Raw genomic sequence first — 19,147 nt, forward strand, 5'->3', positions numbered from 1 at the left:
TTTGCACAGCTGAAAATATTTACACTAGTTACAAACAATGAATTCAATGGCTTGTTAGGCCGCCCAGTGATTTGCGAGTGCAGAATGGAGGGTTTGCATCACGTGTGTGCGTTCACATGTGGCTTCATGAGTGAGCTTGGAGAACTGGCATCTGTCATAATTATGTTCACTGTGTTGACAAGCCTCGCTGTCTAACAAGATACATCCCATTATTGCCAGATGTTTTAAAATTGCCATTATAAATGTTTACACTGTGTAGTAACCCGAGCTATTAGTTTCGACTAGCGACATAAAATACTCCGAAAGCCAGCATAAAAACATTAGTGTCAGCTGCTGTAAAAGTTATGCTATTAATTTGAGCAGAGGATGCAGTGTCTCTGAATATGGCCCATCTGTTATGGCATCAAATGGCCTAAATTACTTTATGAAAACAGCTCCATCAAATTATTTTCATCTCCATTTTCCCCAGTCGCTCAAAGTCAAAAGGTTGTATTTCAGTATAATCCATGCACCATCACGTCCGCTCGGTACGCTTGCACAACTTTTGAGTGCATATGTCAACGTTTAAAAGGGCCACACATATATTTTAGTTCTTTTCCCTGTGTGCCGCTATTGCTGTGCAATGTAAGCACAGCACTGTGGGAATGTGAGGTTAAGAGGTGCGGTGAAAAGTTATCACTGTAAATTAAAGGTATGGCTGGTGGAAGCCCAAGGGTTTACATGGGGTTATCGGGGGCTTCTACCCATTAGCATCTCCTATCACACATCCAATGATTCCTGTGAAGTGTCATATACTGCCGAGCAAATTTCCAGCCTCGCTGTGGCTCCCCGCAAAGCCCCCAGGGCCGTCTGCTTTACCAGAACTCAAAAGAAACGTTGCTGCTCTCTCTCTCTCTCCAAAGTCAATATATGTGGCTCTTTTTCTTCTTCAAATCAGGTGCTTTCTCATAGTTCAGCAGAGCCCATGATCATAACCCCCTCCCATCTCCCACAAACAAGAGACTGCTGGGAAATGTAGTCCTATTACTATGATTTACTAAAAAAGGCAGTTCACCCAAAAATGAACATTTTGTCATTATTTACTTGCCCTCATGTCATTCCCAACCTGTATGACTTTTTTGAATACAAAAGGAAATTCTGAAGAACGTACTGACTTTAAAAAGATGCAAAAACATCATGAATATAGATTCTATATTACGTCTTCAAAATTCATTTCATCAGGGCAGATGCCATATTGAATTTTGTGCTGAGGAAAACGAGGCTATGAGGGATAGAGTCTAAATCATGTAATTAAAAAAATGGTGTGGTTTTTCTCTACTGCACATTTTATATAAGATGTTTTGTCAGTTTTACAATTGGCATGTTGGCCATTGAACTATCACTTATAGAGTTTTAGATATGGCACATGTTTGTGGGAATCAAAGAATTTGTTGAGAAAATTCGACTTTAACAATTAATTTGCATGCTATTCTTCTGAATTCATTCAATACCTTGAGGAATAAAGCCAAATTTTGATTATTATTCACTGATGATCTCATGATGCCGAACTCAAGCAATCAGATAAAGTCTGATTATTGAATCAATCAGTCAGCCCAGTCGTGTGAATTAAATTGAATGATTAATTGATAACATTCAACTCAAACGAATGATTAGTTCCCAGATTTCTGCATCATTACTTCCCACCTGAACTGAACAGATCTTAAAGTGTACGTTTTCCTCACACAAAGCTATCGTCAATCCTGAAGACTGTATTCACACTGACCTTTTTATAGTACTTTTATGGAGCTGTCTTACATTTATGATTCTCCAGACCCCATTAATTGTAAAAACAACAATTTTTACATCATTCTTAGAAACATCTCCTTCTGCATTCCATAAAGGAAATAAAGTCATACAGGACTGGAACAACATAAGGGGGAGTAAATGATGACCGAATATTCTTTTTAGTGCAAAATTACAGCTTTTACAGGCAGGAACGGCGCATCACAAGAACTCAGGTAGATCTGTGGATTTGCTCTGCGGTGGTTGAGCAGGAAAGCCGTGGCTTTAGGAGCTTTGTGTCAGCTGATCCCAGCACTGCACTGGCTCTGTAACACATACCAGGGAAAACACAGGTCACTGGGCAAACGGGAGAGATGTGTGCGTGTGAATCTGTGTGAGAAACTTGGCCCTTGGCACGTTTTCCTGACGCAGAGTGGGTGTGACAGACAGAGCTGACAGGCCAACCTTTGCACTGCGTAATAGACAGACAGGGAAGTGGGAACCACGCTCTGTCACAAGGGAATACAGACAAAAACATGGCCACTCTATCACCCACACTCGCTTTCCTGACAAAACATATTAGCGGTGGAGTTCTCAGCGCACACCTCTGCGCTTAAACTCGCTGATGATCGGCATACGCACAGACGCACACACTTAGCACATGCGCGTGCGAGTGTGCTGTCATGGGACCGCGGAGCCTGCGCTAATTGCAGTTTTAATTGTTGTGGTGATTGTAGTGTGTCACTGATATATCTGATGAGTCTGACGTGACTTATTGACAGATCTCTAGAGCGTGCGCGGCGACCTGACAAAAACGCATTGATTAATTACTAGCCATCCAAGACAGTTAACTGGAATGGAATGCGAAAACAAGCGGTGAGCAACTTTCGTCGAGCCGCCATCCTACCCTCATTTAAACCCTCGGAGGATACATCAAACTATTTCTTTCCCTGCGTTTCCAAGGCAACGCTAATGTATTAGCTCACCAGTGTTACTGGAAAGCATTTAACTTGACAGTTTTAAAAATTATTTAAAAGCCGGCTTAGTATGTGAATCTCATCCTCACTACAGTAAATCAGTCTGTGGACGAATCCTTCTCCAGCTGTCATGGAAGGATCAGGGAGGGGAAGAGGCTGCTTTTGCTTGTGGCTCTGCCGGAGAGGATAGTTTCGGTGACATATCTCCAGATTCCTGCTTTTCTCATCCATTGTTCACATTGTAGAAAATACATGCAGATACTTGGGCCATTAGTTTTCACAAGGCCAAGTACATACAGTGAGGTCAAAAGACTGAAAACAGTAACTTCTAATTAGACAAATGATATAGTCTGCATGACAATTTGAGGGGAAAAAAATAATGAATTGAAATTATAGCATGCATTTCAGAATTTCTTAGTACTTGGTATGCCACCTTTTGCTTTAATGACACTTGAGGAACATGAACTCTTTTTTAAAACTAATGCTCAGAGTTTGGGGACATGTGTGTACGTATGTATGCATGTATTTATTTATAGTTTTATTAAGCAAAGACAAATTAAATTAAGGAATGCATTTTGACTAGCTCAGTGATTATGAACTATACATCTATATTTAGAATACCCCACACAGTTGTGATCAGTGCATTTTGTTTATTCAAGTATCACACATTTAGCTTAACAACATGCTAATATCAAACTTTATTAAAATTGTAAGTAAAACTGAGCAGAGGCAGTGCGGAGCACAAGTACGTTCCAAATTAATTATCTATAAAGTTCCATGACAGAGTATCCTTCATTAGTAGTCAGCTACTATGTAGGCAGCATGCAGCTCACTAAGTTTCGGAAACGAGCTGTAATCCCCCCAAAAATGTTGAGGCGAATGCTATAGGAGAGGAGCTCTGCTTCCTGTTCCTACCACAGCATGTGCGTAGCTGCTAACACTCGTCTATTCTACAGCACTCTTCCTCTCCGCCCCGCCGATGCATGACACCCTCTTACAGAGAAGTGCTCGCTGTTCTCTCTTTGTCTTTTTTTGGTCTCCCCTCCCTCCTTCTTGTGTGTTTCCCTGCCCCTCTTCGACTGAGCTCACTCTCCCCCAGACGGTGCAGGTTGGTGCTGGCGCACATAACAATTGCAGAGGAGCTTCTAGCACTTACAATAAATGAAGCTCGGGCAGCAGCCCACTGAGATGCATTAGATTAGGTAATTGAGATATGAGTGATGGCGCAGGCCGGCCCCTGCCGCAGAGGTCTTGGAAATAAGCATTTGCCGCATCCGCCGTATTACAGCTCCAGATTATGGAGGGCCCTGATAGAATAATGTCAGCTGAACACTGGGCTAAAATTGAACTGTCAAGAACTGTCAAATACACAGTAATGTGCTCGGCAAACCCAAGTCATTTCGCCACTCTGAACTAGCTGATGGACTACCGCCGGACCCCATGCATTTAAGAGTGTGCTTTGAGAAAACAAGCATCCGAAACGTATTAAAAACTTGAGATGCTAATGATTTTAAGCAGAACAGCTTCCGTCGCGTCTCCTAACAGGATTTGTGAGGGGAAAACTTAATTGTTTATTTTCTTTAAACAAACACCTTGTTCCCTGCTGAATCTGCTGTGCTAGCACGCTAAAACAGTCACCTGTGTACAGATTAATGGTTTTAATTCTGAGGACTGGCGGGGCGTAGCCGCACGAATGTCCATATTTCTACCCGTGCCCCGCTAGCTGTGAAGTTAAAATGATTTAGGCCTTGGAATCTCTGAAACGAGAGGCCGTAAATGACTTCGCTTCAGTTTAGCATGTTTGTCCATCACAGAAGAAAAAAAAAAACATGCTGCTACTGTATTCTGTAGAATGAATAAATTTGGATATATATCTGACTTTACACACATTCAGTTTCATAATTACGTAAAGCTCTCTCTCTCTCTCGCTCTCTCTCTATATATATTATGAAATCAAATCACATGATTGTTTATATCAAAATTATGTTATCTATGTGAAGTCGGATATATAAATCTATTGTAAATTCATTCATACAGTACAGCAAATCTCAAGTATGTAATTGTTTATATAGTCTCAAAATGTAAATTATATTACTGTACAGATCACTATATTAAGTTGTATATACAGTGTATAATGTACATATAAATATAAGCAACTTTACTCATATGCATACTGTATATTTACATAAAATATACTATTTTGCAAATCTCACCTGCTTGATTGTTTATACTGTTGTGAAATTTATATTTTATTATATAACTATATGATTTGCAAAACTCCAATCTCCTAAATGTGAGTATAGTATTAGGCATGAAGATATTAATATAGTATAAATATTATCATCACGATCTTCTGAAAAGCTGCTTTGAAACATTGTGTATAGTGAAAATCACTATACAAATAAATTGATGTGACTTGACTATTCCATGCATACTCATGTTTTGGCTTATTTCCTTTACTTATAGAGTGTAGCCATACCTACGAACCTTACGAAATCGAAACGTATTATCACCAAATTTATATATAATTAACTTGTAAATTCTCCAAGCGTATTATTAAAAAACCAACTCTCCAGAGATATTTTTCTTCTTTCTGGATTGAAGACAGAGATATCATCACTTGAAATAACCCACAAATCAATACCTCACCGTTAGCATGTGCTCACCAACTTCCAGTGGCAGCACTTCATTTAGGTAATGGCCTAAAGAGCCAGTGGGAAAAGAGCGGACTGACATGTCAGCCCCACGCAGCACACACAGCAGAGTGCACTTAGAGTGCAGACTAAATCAGGGCCAATTAGTGTGTCTGTGGTCCACAGCAGCTGGGCTAAGTCGGGGACAGAGGGCTCTGGACTGGAACTGAAAAATTGTGGCAGTCTTTCCTGAAAGATATAGAGAAGGGGGGATGCGAGGGAAAGATAGAAAGAAGACAGCGGCCCACTGTCGGTCAAAGAACACAGTGCACTATTTTTCTGCTAACCTTGCCCGACATCAATCACGCAAGCTGGAGGTAGAGTGAGAAGTCAACTCGGCCACTGAGGAAAAATATCTGTAATGACTGACACAGGGGCTTGTGTGTAGACCTCTACCTCGATGCTTTTATGTAGACCAGCTGATGAAAAAAACGTTCATTATGGACTTGTTGACTGTTATGTGATTTCTTATTTTTACCCTATGAATATGAGCTTTGAAGCCAACTATATCCTAAAAGATAATGCACACACTTTTAACATATGTGTCTATGGACCACAAATCCAGTCTTAAGTGTCGATTTTTCTAAATTCATACCTTATCTGAAAGCTTTCCATTAATGTATGGTTTATTAGGATCGGACAATATTTGTTGAGATACAACTAATTGAAAATCGGGAATCCAAGGGTGCAAAAAAAATCAAAATACTGAGAAAATTGTTTTTGAAGTTGAGTTCTTAGCAAAGCATATTACTAATCAAAAATTAAGTTTTGATATATTTACGGTAGGAAATTTACAAAATATCTTCATGGAACATGATCTTTACTATTATAAGAAAAATCAATAATTTTGACTCATACAATGTTTTTTTTTTTTTTTTTTTTTTTGGCTATTGCTAAAAATATACTCCAGCGACTTTTTGTGGTGCAGGGTCACATATGTACTTATTGAAATTGAATAGTCTTTCTCCTTCAAGAAAACAGACCAAATAAGTATTGGCTAATCAACCTGCACTACACAGATTGTTCTCAGTCTCCCTAATGCTGATGTAGCCAATTAGCAAGTATAAAGTCATGATTCATTACCGTGACCTAACTTAATTAAGATTGCAGAGATATTTAATGATATAGCCATAAATATTTTAGTTTTATTTATTTACACTTTAACTTATTTCACTTAGTTACCTTGGCCATGAGTTCAATTTTTTATTTTTTTTCTCATGTAATATTTTTAACCATTTCACGAACCATTTTTAATGTTTTTTTGCTAAAAAAAATAATCAAATCTAAAGTCAATTAATAATTTTAAGTGAATTTAATCATAACACCATTGTCTTAAAAAAAGTCATCAATTTTAAGAGTTGAAGTGATCGTTGGATGATGGCAAAATATAATTACAAAAAAATAGGGCATGCTCAACTGAATATCCAATACTGACTGATATTGACAAATTAGAAAATCAGTGTAGTACTAACATTTCATTAGTGCATTCCTTAAAAAACATGTCCGCATATGTCAGGAGACAGAAAACTGCGTTTACACAACAAAATGAGTTTGATTCACTGTGGCGTGTGCATCCCCATCTCAAAAGTGGTTGTCTTTGGGAAGCATCTTGGCAGGGGCCATTAGATGCTCTGGCATCTCAAGCATCCTGGAAGGACAGAGCCGCTGCCACGGGGAGGTAAGAAGTTGATGTGGAGAGCTAAGTGAAGGTATCTTCAGGACAAAGAGCAACCGCAGTGGGACAATGACTGTGAACAATCCGAGCGTTTTATTCATCCCGCTGTTGTCCTGAGCTGGGGCTATCATGCATAAGCACGCCACCACAAACAAACTGCAGCCTGGGCGCCTCCACTGTTTCAACCTGCAAATTCCTTTGGCTTGTTTGAAAGGGAGAAGCATCCCATTCTGTCAATGTCACCGCGGATATTCCTATATACAATGCAATTGAAGATAAGCCTAATCTTGCACACCCACACGGCATCTTCATTTTTTCCCCTATCAAAGCCGACAGTATGTACAAACCAGAGGATTAGCCACAGACTTCTATCCTTTGGAATAAACTCAAGCACAGTATGTGCAAAGTAAACCTAGCAAGGACAAAACACAAATATTGTTCAATGTATATTTAACATATTAAATATAAAATAAAATAAAAATACCAATACCATGCATGCAAAATATTAATGAACATTTGATATTAAGCGTCTACTTAATAACAAACTATTTAAATGCAAAAAAGTGCACTACTTATGCAAAAAAATTTCCCTCCGTTTCATGCTTTTTCACTAAACCAAGGCACAGTCATGCTTTCTAATATGAATAAGATTAGATATACATGGTATTAGAAGATTTCTGTTGCATAAATACAGGGTTCATAACATCTGTGCTGGTGCATGGTGCCATTTGTGTTTACAAATTGAAGTAAATGGATTATGGAGGCCTTCTTTACAACACAGAGATTTATAAACAACACACAATGTAGGAGAAATTTCACGACCAAAATTGAATACTTCCCTTCTAAATAGTATGCGAAAAACAGTATGTGAGGCGAGTAGTATGTCCGAATTCACAGTATTCTGAAAAAAAGCAGGCGAAAAGTATCCTTCCTGATGACCTACTTCTTCCACCCAGATTCTGAATTGTGCATTCGATGGACACTTTACTATCCCATGAGGCCATAGGAGAGGAGTTATTAATGCCAGTGAAATGACGCAACTGACGCTGGTAGGTCATGTGACAGTAACAGCATGGCTGATGTAGTACGTCCGAATTTCATTCATAATACCCATAGTCATACTATATATAACATACTTTTTTAACGGTCATGAAGTAAATTCAAATTCAAAGCTAGTGCCTACTCAGACAGTATGCGATTCTGGACGCACCGTTTATGAGCTAATATCCTCCATGGCATTCAAAAGCTGCCTGTGTAGATTAAAAAACAGTATTCAAAGTAGCCTATGCGTGAAGCTGTTGTGCTTTAAGAACACAGATTTAAAACCCAAATACCCTTTTAAAAGCTCAGGCGGAACACAAACAAAAGTTATAAATAAAAAATGATATTCTTATTTATAGAATAGAGTTCCGGTCTGACAGTTTTTTTTTTTTTTTTGACAAAATGCAAATGTTTGATGAAATTAATTTATTTTCATCACATCAGCGGAAGGTCTTAATTCAGCTTTCTTATTTTAATACTTGGCTTTACGGCTGGTAATTGTATGATTTGAATATTTATTTATTTTTGCTCCTACTATAAATAATCCATGCAACACACGGCCTGGCTGCCAAGCTGGCATCACTTTCTATTTAATCTTGTGAAACAGTCACTTTATCTCCTTGTTCAACCTGGGGTTTATCTTTTGTTGTGGCACCGTACTATTGATGTGGAAATGTTTACAAAGCAATATACACTTGCCCCATTTAGCAAAAGCGAAAGTTCAAGATATTAATATGATCATTTTATCATCTACAGCGTGCTTCACTCAGTCATTGACTTAATAACAGTTTTCTTTAATGGCTCCTTTGCCTGGGACGTCGCGTCTGGTTAACAATGCTGCAGTAAGGAGGCAGCATTTCTACGTAGCGTCAGGAGAGCAGTTTTTGTTTTGTTTTGTTGTGTGACTCGGTGCAGAACTATCGAGCGTGGTATTCTCCTTTAACTCCCTGTGGGGTTGAGAGCGGAGCCCCCGTTACATCGGCATGTGCTCCATTATCATTTCAATACAAGAATGACACATCGGTATGCGGCGGAATGCTACGTTTCTATTTCCACTCCACAAACGATAGCAAATGCTGTATGCCTGTTGTGAGGTTTCCCCGACACCCCCCCACCCCCCACCCCTTGCCCTGCCTCAAGCGAAACAGCAATGCTAGCAACTAGTGTAATGTGTGCCGCGAGGCCCCGGCAGCACAGGACAGACTAAGACTATAACCAGTTACATAATCGCCGCAATAAACACCTTCCGATTGTGCTCAACACACAGCACTTAACTCCCACTGACGATAACGGAGGACGCAGCAACCCTTCGCCAGCTTCCAAGGGAAATAAAAGAGGGAGCGATCTAACTCCACACTTCATTCTCACACTTAAGGGCCATCCATTTTCCAAATGATGAAACATATAATCATTGTGGCCCAGGGATATTTTACAGCTAACGTACATGGTGTTTGAACAGTCTGGATCTTTGTTAAGTCATGGGGAATGATCATATATACTAAATGTGTACTTGTTTTATTTCCAGCATTTTTTTTTTTTTTTACATTCATGAATTAGTGTTGACTTATATTGAATATATTCATTTTAAAATGAATACTGTGATTTATTTTTTTAATGCGAATCTATTTAAAAGATGAAAAAAGAAAGAGAAAATGTCAGACACACACATCACTTTGATTATATATTCTCTTTTCTAATTTCTGTCAAGGGGAGCTGCATTTGAAATGAGAGGACTGGCAGAAATCTGCATGATGTATTCAGCATCTAATGAGTGGCGGGGTGAGATGTAGGCACAGGGCATTTGCAGTGCCCTGTGAAATCCCCTCTCCTGCACACTGTGATTATTCACCCTCATGTAGCTCTGCACTTCCTCTATTCAGTCAAGCCCACAGGATTTACCAATCCAAAGCTCTGACGGCTCGGGAAAAAGAGGCCTGTCCTCCTTCAGAAGGGCTCCCTGCTTTGAGACGCCCTGTCTCCCCGCACTGCCAGGGCTCGGGAGCACCACAACTGAGGCGCATCCATCTGTGTGCCTTGTAGGTGCTGTGGAGATAACCAGTTTTTCAAAGCAGAACCAGAACTTGCATAATGCCTCATGCACCCACGTTATGACTCACTAAATTACATAAACAGAATGTGGGGTATTCTCTCTCTGTCTCTCCTTCTTCCTCGCTTGCTTGCCGTTTTTGCTTTTTTCCTGCCATTGTTATTTCTTCCAGAACCATTTTCGACTGAACAAAGCTACTGAAAACAATGTAATGAGGGTATAAAAAGACATGTCAGCTTATGGAGAGGATCATGTTTTCTTTAGGATGATAGTGTGGGAGACAATGTGGACTACAGTGTGGGAGATTTAACCACACACCAAAATTCATTTAACTTCAATTTGAATCTGAAAATGAGCTCTCGTTTACTACCGACTTCGTAAAAGTTTACCAATATGTAAAATGTTAAATATTGTCCAATTGACTAATCTATTTTCCAATCAAAACACAGCCACTGAAATTAATGTTGCTTTTAATCAAATCCAAAAAGTTTTCTATATAAAGTTTAAAATGTACATAAAAACTATTAAATGACCGTAAATACTTTTAACAAGTGACATAACAGTAAACTGCTACCACATATGATGTTCCACATGAACAGCCAATTAAAACAGTTTTTGAATTATATATTCAATATAATGATATATAAAATTCAAAAATATCATTCAGTGTCAAAACATGACTCTTTTGATTAGAAATGAGTGGACAGGTTTTTATTCACATTTTTGGGAAATGTGTTTGCTTAACACATTTTTACAAACACGTTTAATGTCATTAAATAAAGTGCCATAAAATGTTAATAAAAACAATTTAAAAATACATTTATATCACAACTAGCAAATACACTCCAAACTTCACACAAACAGCCAATAAAATACAACCACTGCACAAAATGCCAACAAAAACTAAATAATAATAAAAAAAATATATATATTAATAACGATACCAATAATTAAAATAAAGTTTGCAAATACATTCCAAACCCCTACTCCAAATAAAATTACAAACCGCCAATCCAAACGCAGCCATGTTTTCAGAAATGAATGATATTTTTGTACCTTTTTAACTGCTAATACTGCAAACCTATCTGAGAACTTTGTAAAAGTGAATAAGTACAATTACAGTCCAAAAGTGTAAATAAAAACTGTTGTTTTAACCAGGTGGCTACATTCTAAACTCCTCCCACAAATGATGTCCCACACTAACAACCAGTCAAAACACACCCATGTAGTAGACACCGGATGATGAGTCAGAGGTTACATTTTTACTTTCTTCTGCAGAATGAACACATGGATCCACACTCTTAATCAAACACATCCATACCAAACATCGATTCACAAGCGTCCCTTCATGTGCAAGACAAGTCCGAGAGTGTCATGTAAAGTGTTTTAAGGTAAACTGTTAGTTGCTATTTCTCTCGTAAGTACTTTCCAATGCAGATGTCATTATAATCATTATCATTTTTGCAGCCTGAGACAGTCATCAATATTCTAACAAAGGTTCAGAGAGGGAGGGCGAAAGCATGTGAGGGAGAGAATATCAACAAAACAAACTATAATTCCCCGCTATTTCAATTACCCATCATTAGCTTGCATTTCCATCCCATTGCCATTCCCCCAGCAAAATCATGGTCTCTCACACACATACCCATTAGCTCTGATAAAAGCATGCCTGGTGTTTAGCAACAAAAGCAACTCGCTGCTCTGTTCGCTGACTGATCACACTATGAGACCCAGGCGTTCTCTGACATTAACACACACACACACACACACACACACTCACAAACATGAACGTCCGACCACGCACCGGCACTCAACTGGAGTCCTCAGTGAGAAATTCCCTTTCCTTTGTAGGTCAGGCTTAGATGCAGGCATACTCCGATTGAAAATTTCATTAGAAAGCCTGCCTAACAACCCCCCCCACCCCACACACACTGCTTAGCCCCAGGTCCCACAACACTATATTGATTTTTATAGATACCAACTCACCCCCTCGTGACACGAGAGCTCTTGTGTGGAAGAATAGCTACCAAGCAGTGTTAATAGTGGCCGCACAGATCCATGAAGCAACACTCATGCACTCTCACACTGAAAGGAAAAGGATCATTTCATACAGCAAGGCAAGAAACAAAAAAAAAAAGGCACACGCAAGGGGTAAGCACACAGAGAGAGAATGAGGGAAAGGAGAGAGAGAGAGACAGGGAGGAGAGCAAGAGAGAGAGAGAGAGAGATGGGAAATTAATAATCCTAGAGACAAGTCCCCTCTGTGTTATTCATCAGGCTGCTTTCTCGCAAGCTGCGGAGGAGCGGAGATATGCAGATGGGAGGGGCCAACAGCACACTCCATTGGTTTGTGTGCCTCATTCCTATACATTGCAGCCAATACACTTTTTTTTTACTGTGCCGCTTCGCCTTGGAGGTACAAATATACTGTAGCTGCCTTGCGGATTTACAGAGGGAAGAGAGGTGAGGATAAAAGACAAATGAGGAGCTAAAAAGTGGGGGGAAGAAGGAAGAGGAGGAGGAAGGAGGGGGCAGGCGCTGGATGAGGAACACTGCTTAGGGGCTCAGCAATGCTGCCTTCAGTTAATGCACTATTAACTTTATTTGAGCTGACTTCCTATTTGATCCTCTGCGGTGGGGTCACTCAATTGTGGGTAATTTCTTTCTAATTCACATTGCAATGAAATTGCTGCCTATTTTCCAGAACCTATAACAATGTATAAAAAAAAGAGGAAAAACACACACGCGCACACACAAGTGAAATAATGCAGGTGATGTTGGCTGGCTGCCCTTGCTGTCAGACATTACAGGCAATTCCTTGCCTCCATTTTCCATGTTACAATGAATACATTTCACAGCTCACTTGCTCTAAAGTGTGGGTGGTACAGCATAACAACCTACACCATGTGAGAGAATATCTAACACTTTCACCTCTCTCTCTTTTTCTCTGGCGTTGCAGTAAAGCGAAGCAAGTCTCCAAACCTCCACACTCAGCCAAGCTCATCAATTATTGAGGCTGCACATCGGCCCCACAAAATCTGATGCTTTAAATGTAGTTTTGTGTTACAGTCTGCGAGAGCGAAAAAGCTGATGCAGAGGAAAGGCTTATTTCGATCCCACATGCAACCGTGCCGCCTGTCAGGGCTACGTCGTATTGAACGGTCTGCGGATTAAAATCGTCTGCCGTCTTTCAGATTTTTACCGCGACAAAAAAGATGGCCGCTGAGACAGTGGCTTTGCAAATGTTACTCTTAAGTTCTCTTTATTTTAAGGATGCGAAAAAACATTTTTAAAATATGCTACATACGTGATATTTTGAAAAATGTTGTAAAAAATGAAACGAAACAATCAAGCACAAAAACAAATTTCAATTTGCATGTGAATTGCTGTAGTAGCGGTGCTAGAACATTTAAAAAAAATGAGTGGAATAATTAAGCAGCCAATTGTTCACAATTATAAAAACCGCTAAAAATACAAGTAAATACAATTATTCTTAATCTTATTATTAATAATCATGCTCAGGATTCAATTTTGAACTGATTAATTAAAGACACGTTCATTAGTTTAGGATTTTACTATGGATACAATTATGTACAAAATGTTAATTTTTTTTCCAATAATAATAATACACATTATTATATTATAATTATTATTCATTTTTTTATTATAATTATGCTCAACCAAATCCATTGTTTGATGCTCAGGACAAAATTTCTAAAGCTAGTCAACTAGCCGTCCAATCTGACCTATCTTTAGCATATTTCAAGAGTAATTTTGAAGTGCAACGAGAGTAGAACTGCGTCTATTGTCTATTGTGTGTAGATTGGTTCAATCCAGATTGGTCCTGCTCATTTAAATAGTTCAATGTGCCACAGTAATTTCACATTTTGGCTCAGAATGCGGCCACCGCAGGGGGCCTATGAACAGTCAGTTGGATGTGGCAAGGGGACAGTCATGTGAAATCGCAAACCGAATGTGAGCGGTTAGAGGCCAATCCTGGCCTTGTTGTAATCAGCTAATTAAGCACTTCAGTCAGGCTGGCGAAGGCTGCCACATTGCCCTTTGTTATCAAATTCATCATTCAATGTTTAGAAGAAAAAAAAGAAGGCAACACATACAAGAAGCCCAAAAGCTCATACAAAGCATGAGAGGGAGGTTGAGATGTGACATCTCTGTCTCTCGCTCACTGTAACGTCTTGGGCCAGATTTGGAATCTGATACTCTTCAAACGCAAACACAAACTGCTTGGCTGATCTGCGGGATAATGGAAGCGTGGATGTGTATCAGTGGCATAACTGCGCCAGAGAAACAGACGGTAATTACCATTTCCCCCTTCTCTCACACCTCCAGTGCGCACACACACAGGAAATGGAAAATGGGCTCGGGCGATAGCGAGCCACCTAGCCTCCTCACCTCATTCCCCACCAATTCAAACTAATCTACTTCTTGATTTCAGAGGGAAATCAACAAACATTCATTCCATTGAGTCCTCGCGGTTCCACATGGGGAAGGAGGGGGCTTGGAGAGTAAAAGCGAGCAATGGGAGTCCATTGAAAATGATTGTCTCATTCAGCCATGGCACACGTGGAGGCCTTTATCCAAAACTGGCTTGAAGCTCATCCAGAACTTTCTATCACATTACAAATGCTCAGCGCTGGAGTGCCTGAGATTAAACGCGGGTTAAATGTGCCTTTATGTACACTGCATAGCCTGATAATAAGCAAAGCCAGGTGGGGGCTTGGGAATTAGCTACTTCAGAAAAAACAATGCTCAAAAATATGTCCAGATCCCATCAATATTTCTACTTTGTACAATAAGAATAGGGAAAAGTGTTGTTTACAAGGACAGATCTGGGCGATGGCTGATGGTTCTCTCATTCGCCCGTCGTCTCTTTTTCATCTCACTGGGCTTACGGAGATCCCTTCGCTTTTTATTTCTGTCATTAAATTATGTGATAGAATTAAGGATAAGAGCAGCTGGGTACTACATCAATACAAAATCAATTATATTGTCAAAACATAGATGTATGACCTGCAATTTTTCATCTGCGGTGAAAAATATCTGAAAAATCAAAAAATAAAATGGTTTATTTTTTGACGATTAATCACAATTTTCGATCTGATCCTGAAAAGCTGTTTAGCCGCTTCCATGACATTCATATTTGTGACAACCAACCATATCAAGTAATTCAGTGACAAACAAAATAAACAACGGCCAGAGCTCAGCTCATACATTTTAAGCACTTTTGCCAGAGGAAATCGACACTAACATCATTCTCGCTCAGGGAAAATTCAACAGACCGCTGGTCTGAACAGACTGTACCGACAAAATGGCAGACGCACACAAACGGGATTTCCTCAGCATTATCTGATGCCAAAATGTAGCCATTTTAATTGCGCTGATTCTACAAGCGTATTGCCTCATTGAGTTCAGATCTGAGAGGGCCTCGGGAGCAGCGGCCGCAGTGCTGAAGGGCTCCTCAAGTCCTCTTGAAATAATTTGAGGGTGAAGTTGTGACCTCGAGCACCTGAAGTACCTTTCAATCTACTGCAGCGAGCGCTACGCAAACAACCTGCCTTCCAGGAGTAATCTCAGCTCACAATCACAGGGGTTCCCTGCACAGATCCTTTCAACGGCCTTGGGTTACCATCATCCCGACAACGTCCAAATTGCGCCACGTCCACCTGCATAGCTCCCAAAACTCTTCCCTGTATTTTGTCATTAAATGTGTCTGAAACGCTTTCAAATGACAGCATTTGTAAGTGTTTTTCTCCTCTTCTATCCGTTCGCTGTTGGAGCTGTAATTGACTTTATGCTCTGTTCCTGATATCTTTGACACAGCTGATGTGAGCTCTCAGCGGAGGCTAGAGATATGTCATACAATCCAATCTCCCGCTCCACTCAGATCACAGTCACCATTTAATTAAAGCCAGCAATGAACACTTTATTTAATGGCCTGGGCCCTCCCCCACCCGACACCTCACACCTCAGCATCACACAAGCTCCTTCATGTTGTCCTACCTCAGTAAAACCCTTTAAAATCACCTTATACTATATATATATATGTGGTGACATTTTAATTATAATTTCCTGCTCTTTGTATGTGGACACAAATACACTACTATTCAAAGTCTGGGGCTAGTAAGTTTTTTTATTATTATTAATTTAGCAAGGATGCATCAAAAGCAACTGTAAAGAAATGTATCAATGTTACAAAATATTTATATTCCAGATAAATGCTGTTCTTTTGAACTTTCAATTTATCTAAGAATCCTGGAAAATGCATCAAGGTTTCCACAAAAATGGTCATCGGCACAACTGCATTACACTAGAAACAAAGCCTATACTCACTAAACTGACCTGAACTATTCAATGACAACAAAGCACATTTTGGTCAATTATTATTTTGACAAAAATCTATAAAAACTAGTGTATTGTTGGAGGTCTACCAGATTTAACTGTTAGGCCATACAGTAATGTGCAAGCAAGGCGTAATATCTGTTTCTTTGGCAGGAAGATTTTCCCTTAGTGAATCTGTCACTTCCCATTTCAGTTATCACACCGTTGAGTAAGGTTCATCACACCGAAAAAAAAAAAGCCCAACTAATAAAAAGCAAAAACTATGGCCTTCAAAGCCATACAGGGCCAAGAGAGCTGATTTCTAAGAGCGCCAATTCACAGCAATAGAAGACATGGGTTGTTTCGCCCCCAGACACAAGCTGAGAATGTGGGCTAATGTGTTTTATAAACAAATAGCTTTTATATAGTGGAAAGTGGACAAAAAACACAATGGCACTCTAGGTCTCTTGCTTTTGTGTCAAAAAGGCGATGGGGGTTAACTGGCTTTTGAGCAATGAGAGCACTTTGGTACATGTCATTTTGAAGGGGTTGCAGTCCACTCAAAATCTATCATCTGAGGCCGTTCTTTCTGAGGATGTGGATCAGCACACAGAAGATTTGATTTGACAGGGTCAGGAGGTCGTGCCTAGAGACATTAATAAACTCGCCAAGTCCCCGAGACTCCAGATTCACTTGACCCAACTGCTCCGCCGCTGATCCCAACAAACCTAGCTACAAAATGAAAGTTCAACAAATATTGAGTATACAGTAACAATTTTGTGTGTCCTCAAAATATTTACATTTTTTACCCTTGAATAATGTCAACAAAGACTTTTCATTCAATCCATTCAACATCCATTCAATCTTGAACTCTTTCGTATTGATGTGATCTATCTATCCGTGATCTATCTACGGCATATGCTTTGAAAAATAATAGCACACCTTTCTTCTTTCTATAAAGCAGGTCAGACAGTAACCAACCAGCCAGACGCCTTAAGTCACTTAGCAAAATGCTAAAAAATATATTATATATACTATAGCGACAGCATAGCTAGAGAAACTGCATGTCCGGTTTTCCCTGGATATGTCCTGGCTGGGATTTCTAAATGACCAATAATGTCTGGGTTTTGCTTTTGTTTTCCTTTTGTTTCATACTTGCTGAAGGTAATTACTGAAAAGAAGTTTGACCAATAGCGTGCATAATTGACCAATTGTACATAATCTACCAATCGTGGCATGCAAGAAGGTGGGATCTACAGAGAATTGTTAAAGAAATGCAAATACACTTACACATAATGTATGAGGATAATGTTTTGAATGTAGAGAGCACATCAGTAGGAAAATAAAGCCAAAACCTGGACATTTTAGACAATTTAGAAATCCCAGCCAGAACATGTCTGGGCAAAACAGAACGTATCACCCCAGGCTTAGCAAAACCTTAGCAACAACTATAGTCTCAAGTTCATACAAAATGTACAAATCTAAATAAATATATCAGAACAGAGAGATAAATTAATGGGAATTGCTCAGCTAGATTTGGACCTTTGTCTTCACAAGAGCAGTACAGATCCTATAGTATTTTTGCTACAATTGCAGCACGTCTTTAACTGCAGTTTGTTCATTGAATTTCAGCTGACCTACATTCCAGGAACTTTTTGAGACATATGCTCAAAAAAAAAAAAAAAAAAAAAAAAAAAAGAATCCCGAATGCTTTATATAAATATAATCTAATAGCCAAGATCAGTTGCACTCTTTTAAAAAGAAACCACAAAGAAACCCGATCTGTGCTGTGCAGAGGGGCACTTATTACCAGCAAGATGCTTATTCATGTATTTCTGTGATGCGTTAATTAAGGAAAGGATGCAAGAGATATATGATTGAGCAAAGAGAGAGAGTCAGGGAAAAACAGATTATGCGAGGCACTCTGGGACTTTCTTCTTCCAAGCAACTGCAATATGACCGAAGGGATCACGTTAACCCACTTCCATCAGACGACTGTGGAGCTGGGCTTCCAATGAAAGGAGTCGAGATTTGCCGCTGTAAGATGTTTCGTATGTGCCAGGAAACATGTAAATGCCTCTGCTGCATGTAGTAGCCTAGTGCATAGTGTTGAACAGCACAGACGTGATGTCTGCAATTAAGATGCCTCATTCAGAAGAGTCTGAGAGACGACCCTCAGGAACGTTACATCAGACTGGGGGCACTTAAAGTTCTGCAGTGTATCCAATCATTGTGTTTTTGTTAGCAATGGTTACCTCCAAAGAAACACGTGCAGCCATCATCGCTTTGCATCAAAATGGCCTCACATGCAAGAAAATTGCTGCAAAGAATATTGGACCTGAAAGAACCATTTACCAGAACACCAAAACTACAATTGCATTGAAGAAGTCTTCAGGACGTCCCAGAGTGTCCAGCAAGTGCTAGGACCATCTCCTGAGGAGTCAGCTAAAGAATCGTGTCACAAGCAGTGCAGAGCTCGCTCAGGAGTGGCAGAAGGTTGGTGTGAGAGCATCTGCATGCACAGTGAGGCCAAGACTTTTGGAGAACGGACAGCAAAGAAGCCACTTCTCTCCAAGAAAAACTGCTGGATGTACAAGGATTAGCCAGCAGAAGA

At 39.6% G+C, this 19,147-nt stretch overlaps 1 protein-coding gene across 10 annotated transcripts in view; it reads right to left on the minus strand.

Moving 5' to 3' along the window:
- LOC127948715 (RNA binding protein fox-1 homolog 1-like) overlaps window positions 1–19,147 on the minus strand; it is a 252,507-nt gene that overhangs the window by 58,444 nt on the left and 174,916 nt on the right. Inside the window, exon 1 of one of the 10 annotated variants that reach the window (XM_052545420.1) lies at window positions 12,181–12,475. The exons of the other annotated variants lie outside the window; for them this stretch is intronic. The gene's annotated coding sequence lies outside the window, so the exon portion shown is untranslated. Of the gene's footprint in view, window positions 1–12,180; window positions 12,476–19,147 lie in introns of those variants that run through there. 10 annotated transcript variants of the gene reach the window in all.

The sequence above is a fragment of the Carassius gibelio genome, chromosome A3 (assembly GCF_023724105.1).
Source record: "Carassius gibelio isolate Cgi1373 ecotype wild population from Czech Republic chromosome A3, carGib1.2-hapl.c, whole genome shotgun sequence".
In the NCBI taxonomy this organism is placed as follows: domain Eukaryota; kingdom Metazoa; phylum Chordata; class Actinopteri; order Cypriniformes; family Cyprinidae; genus Carassius; species Carassius gibelio.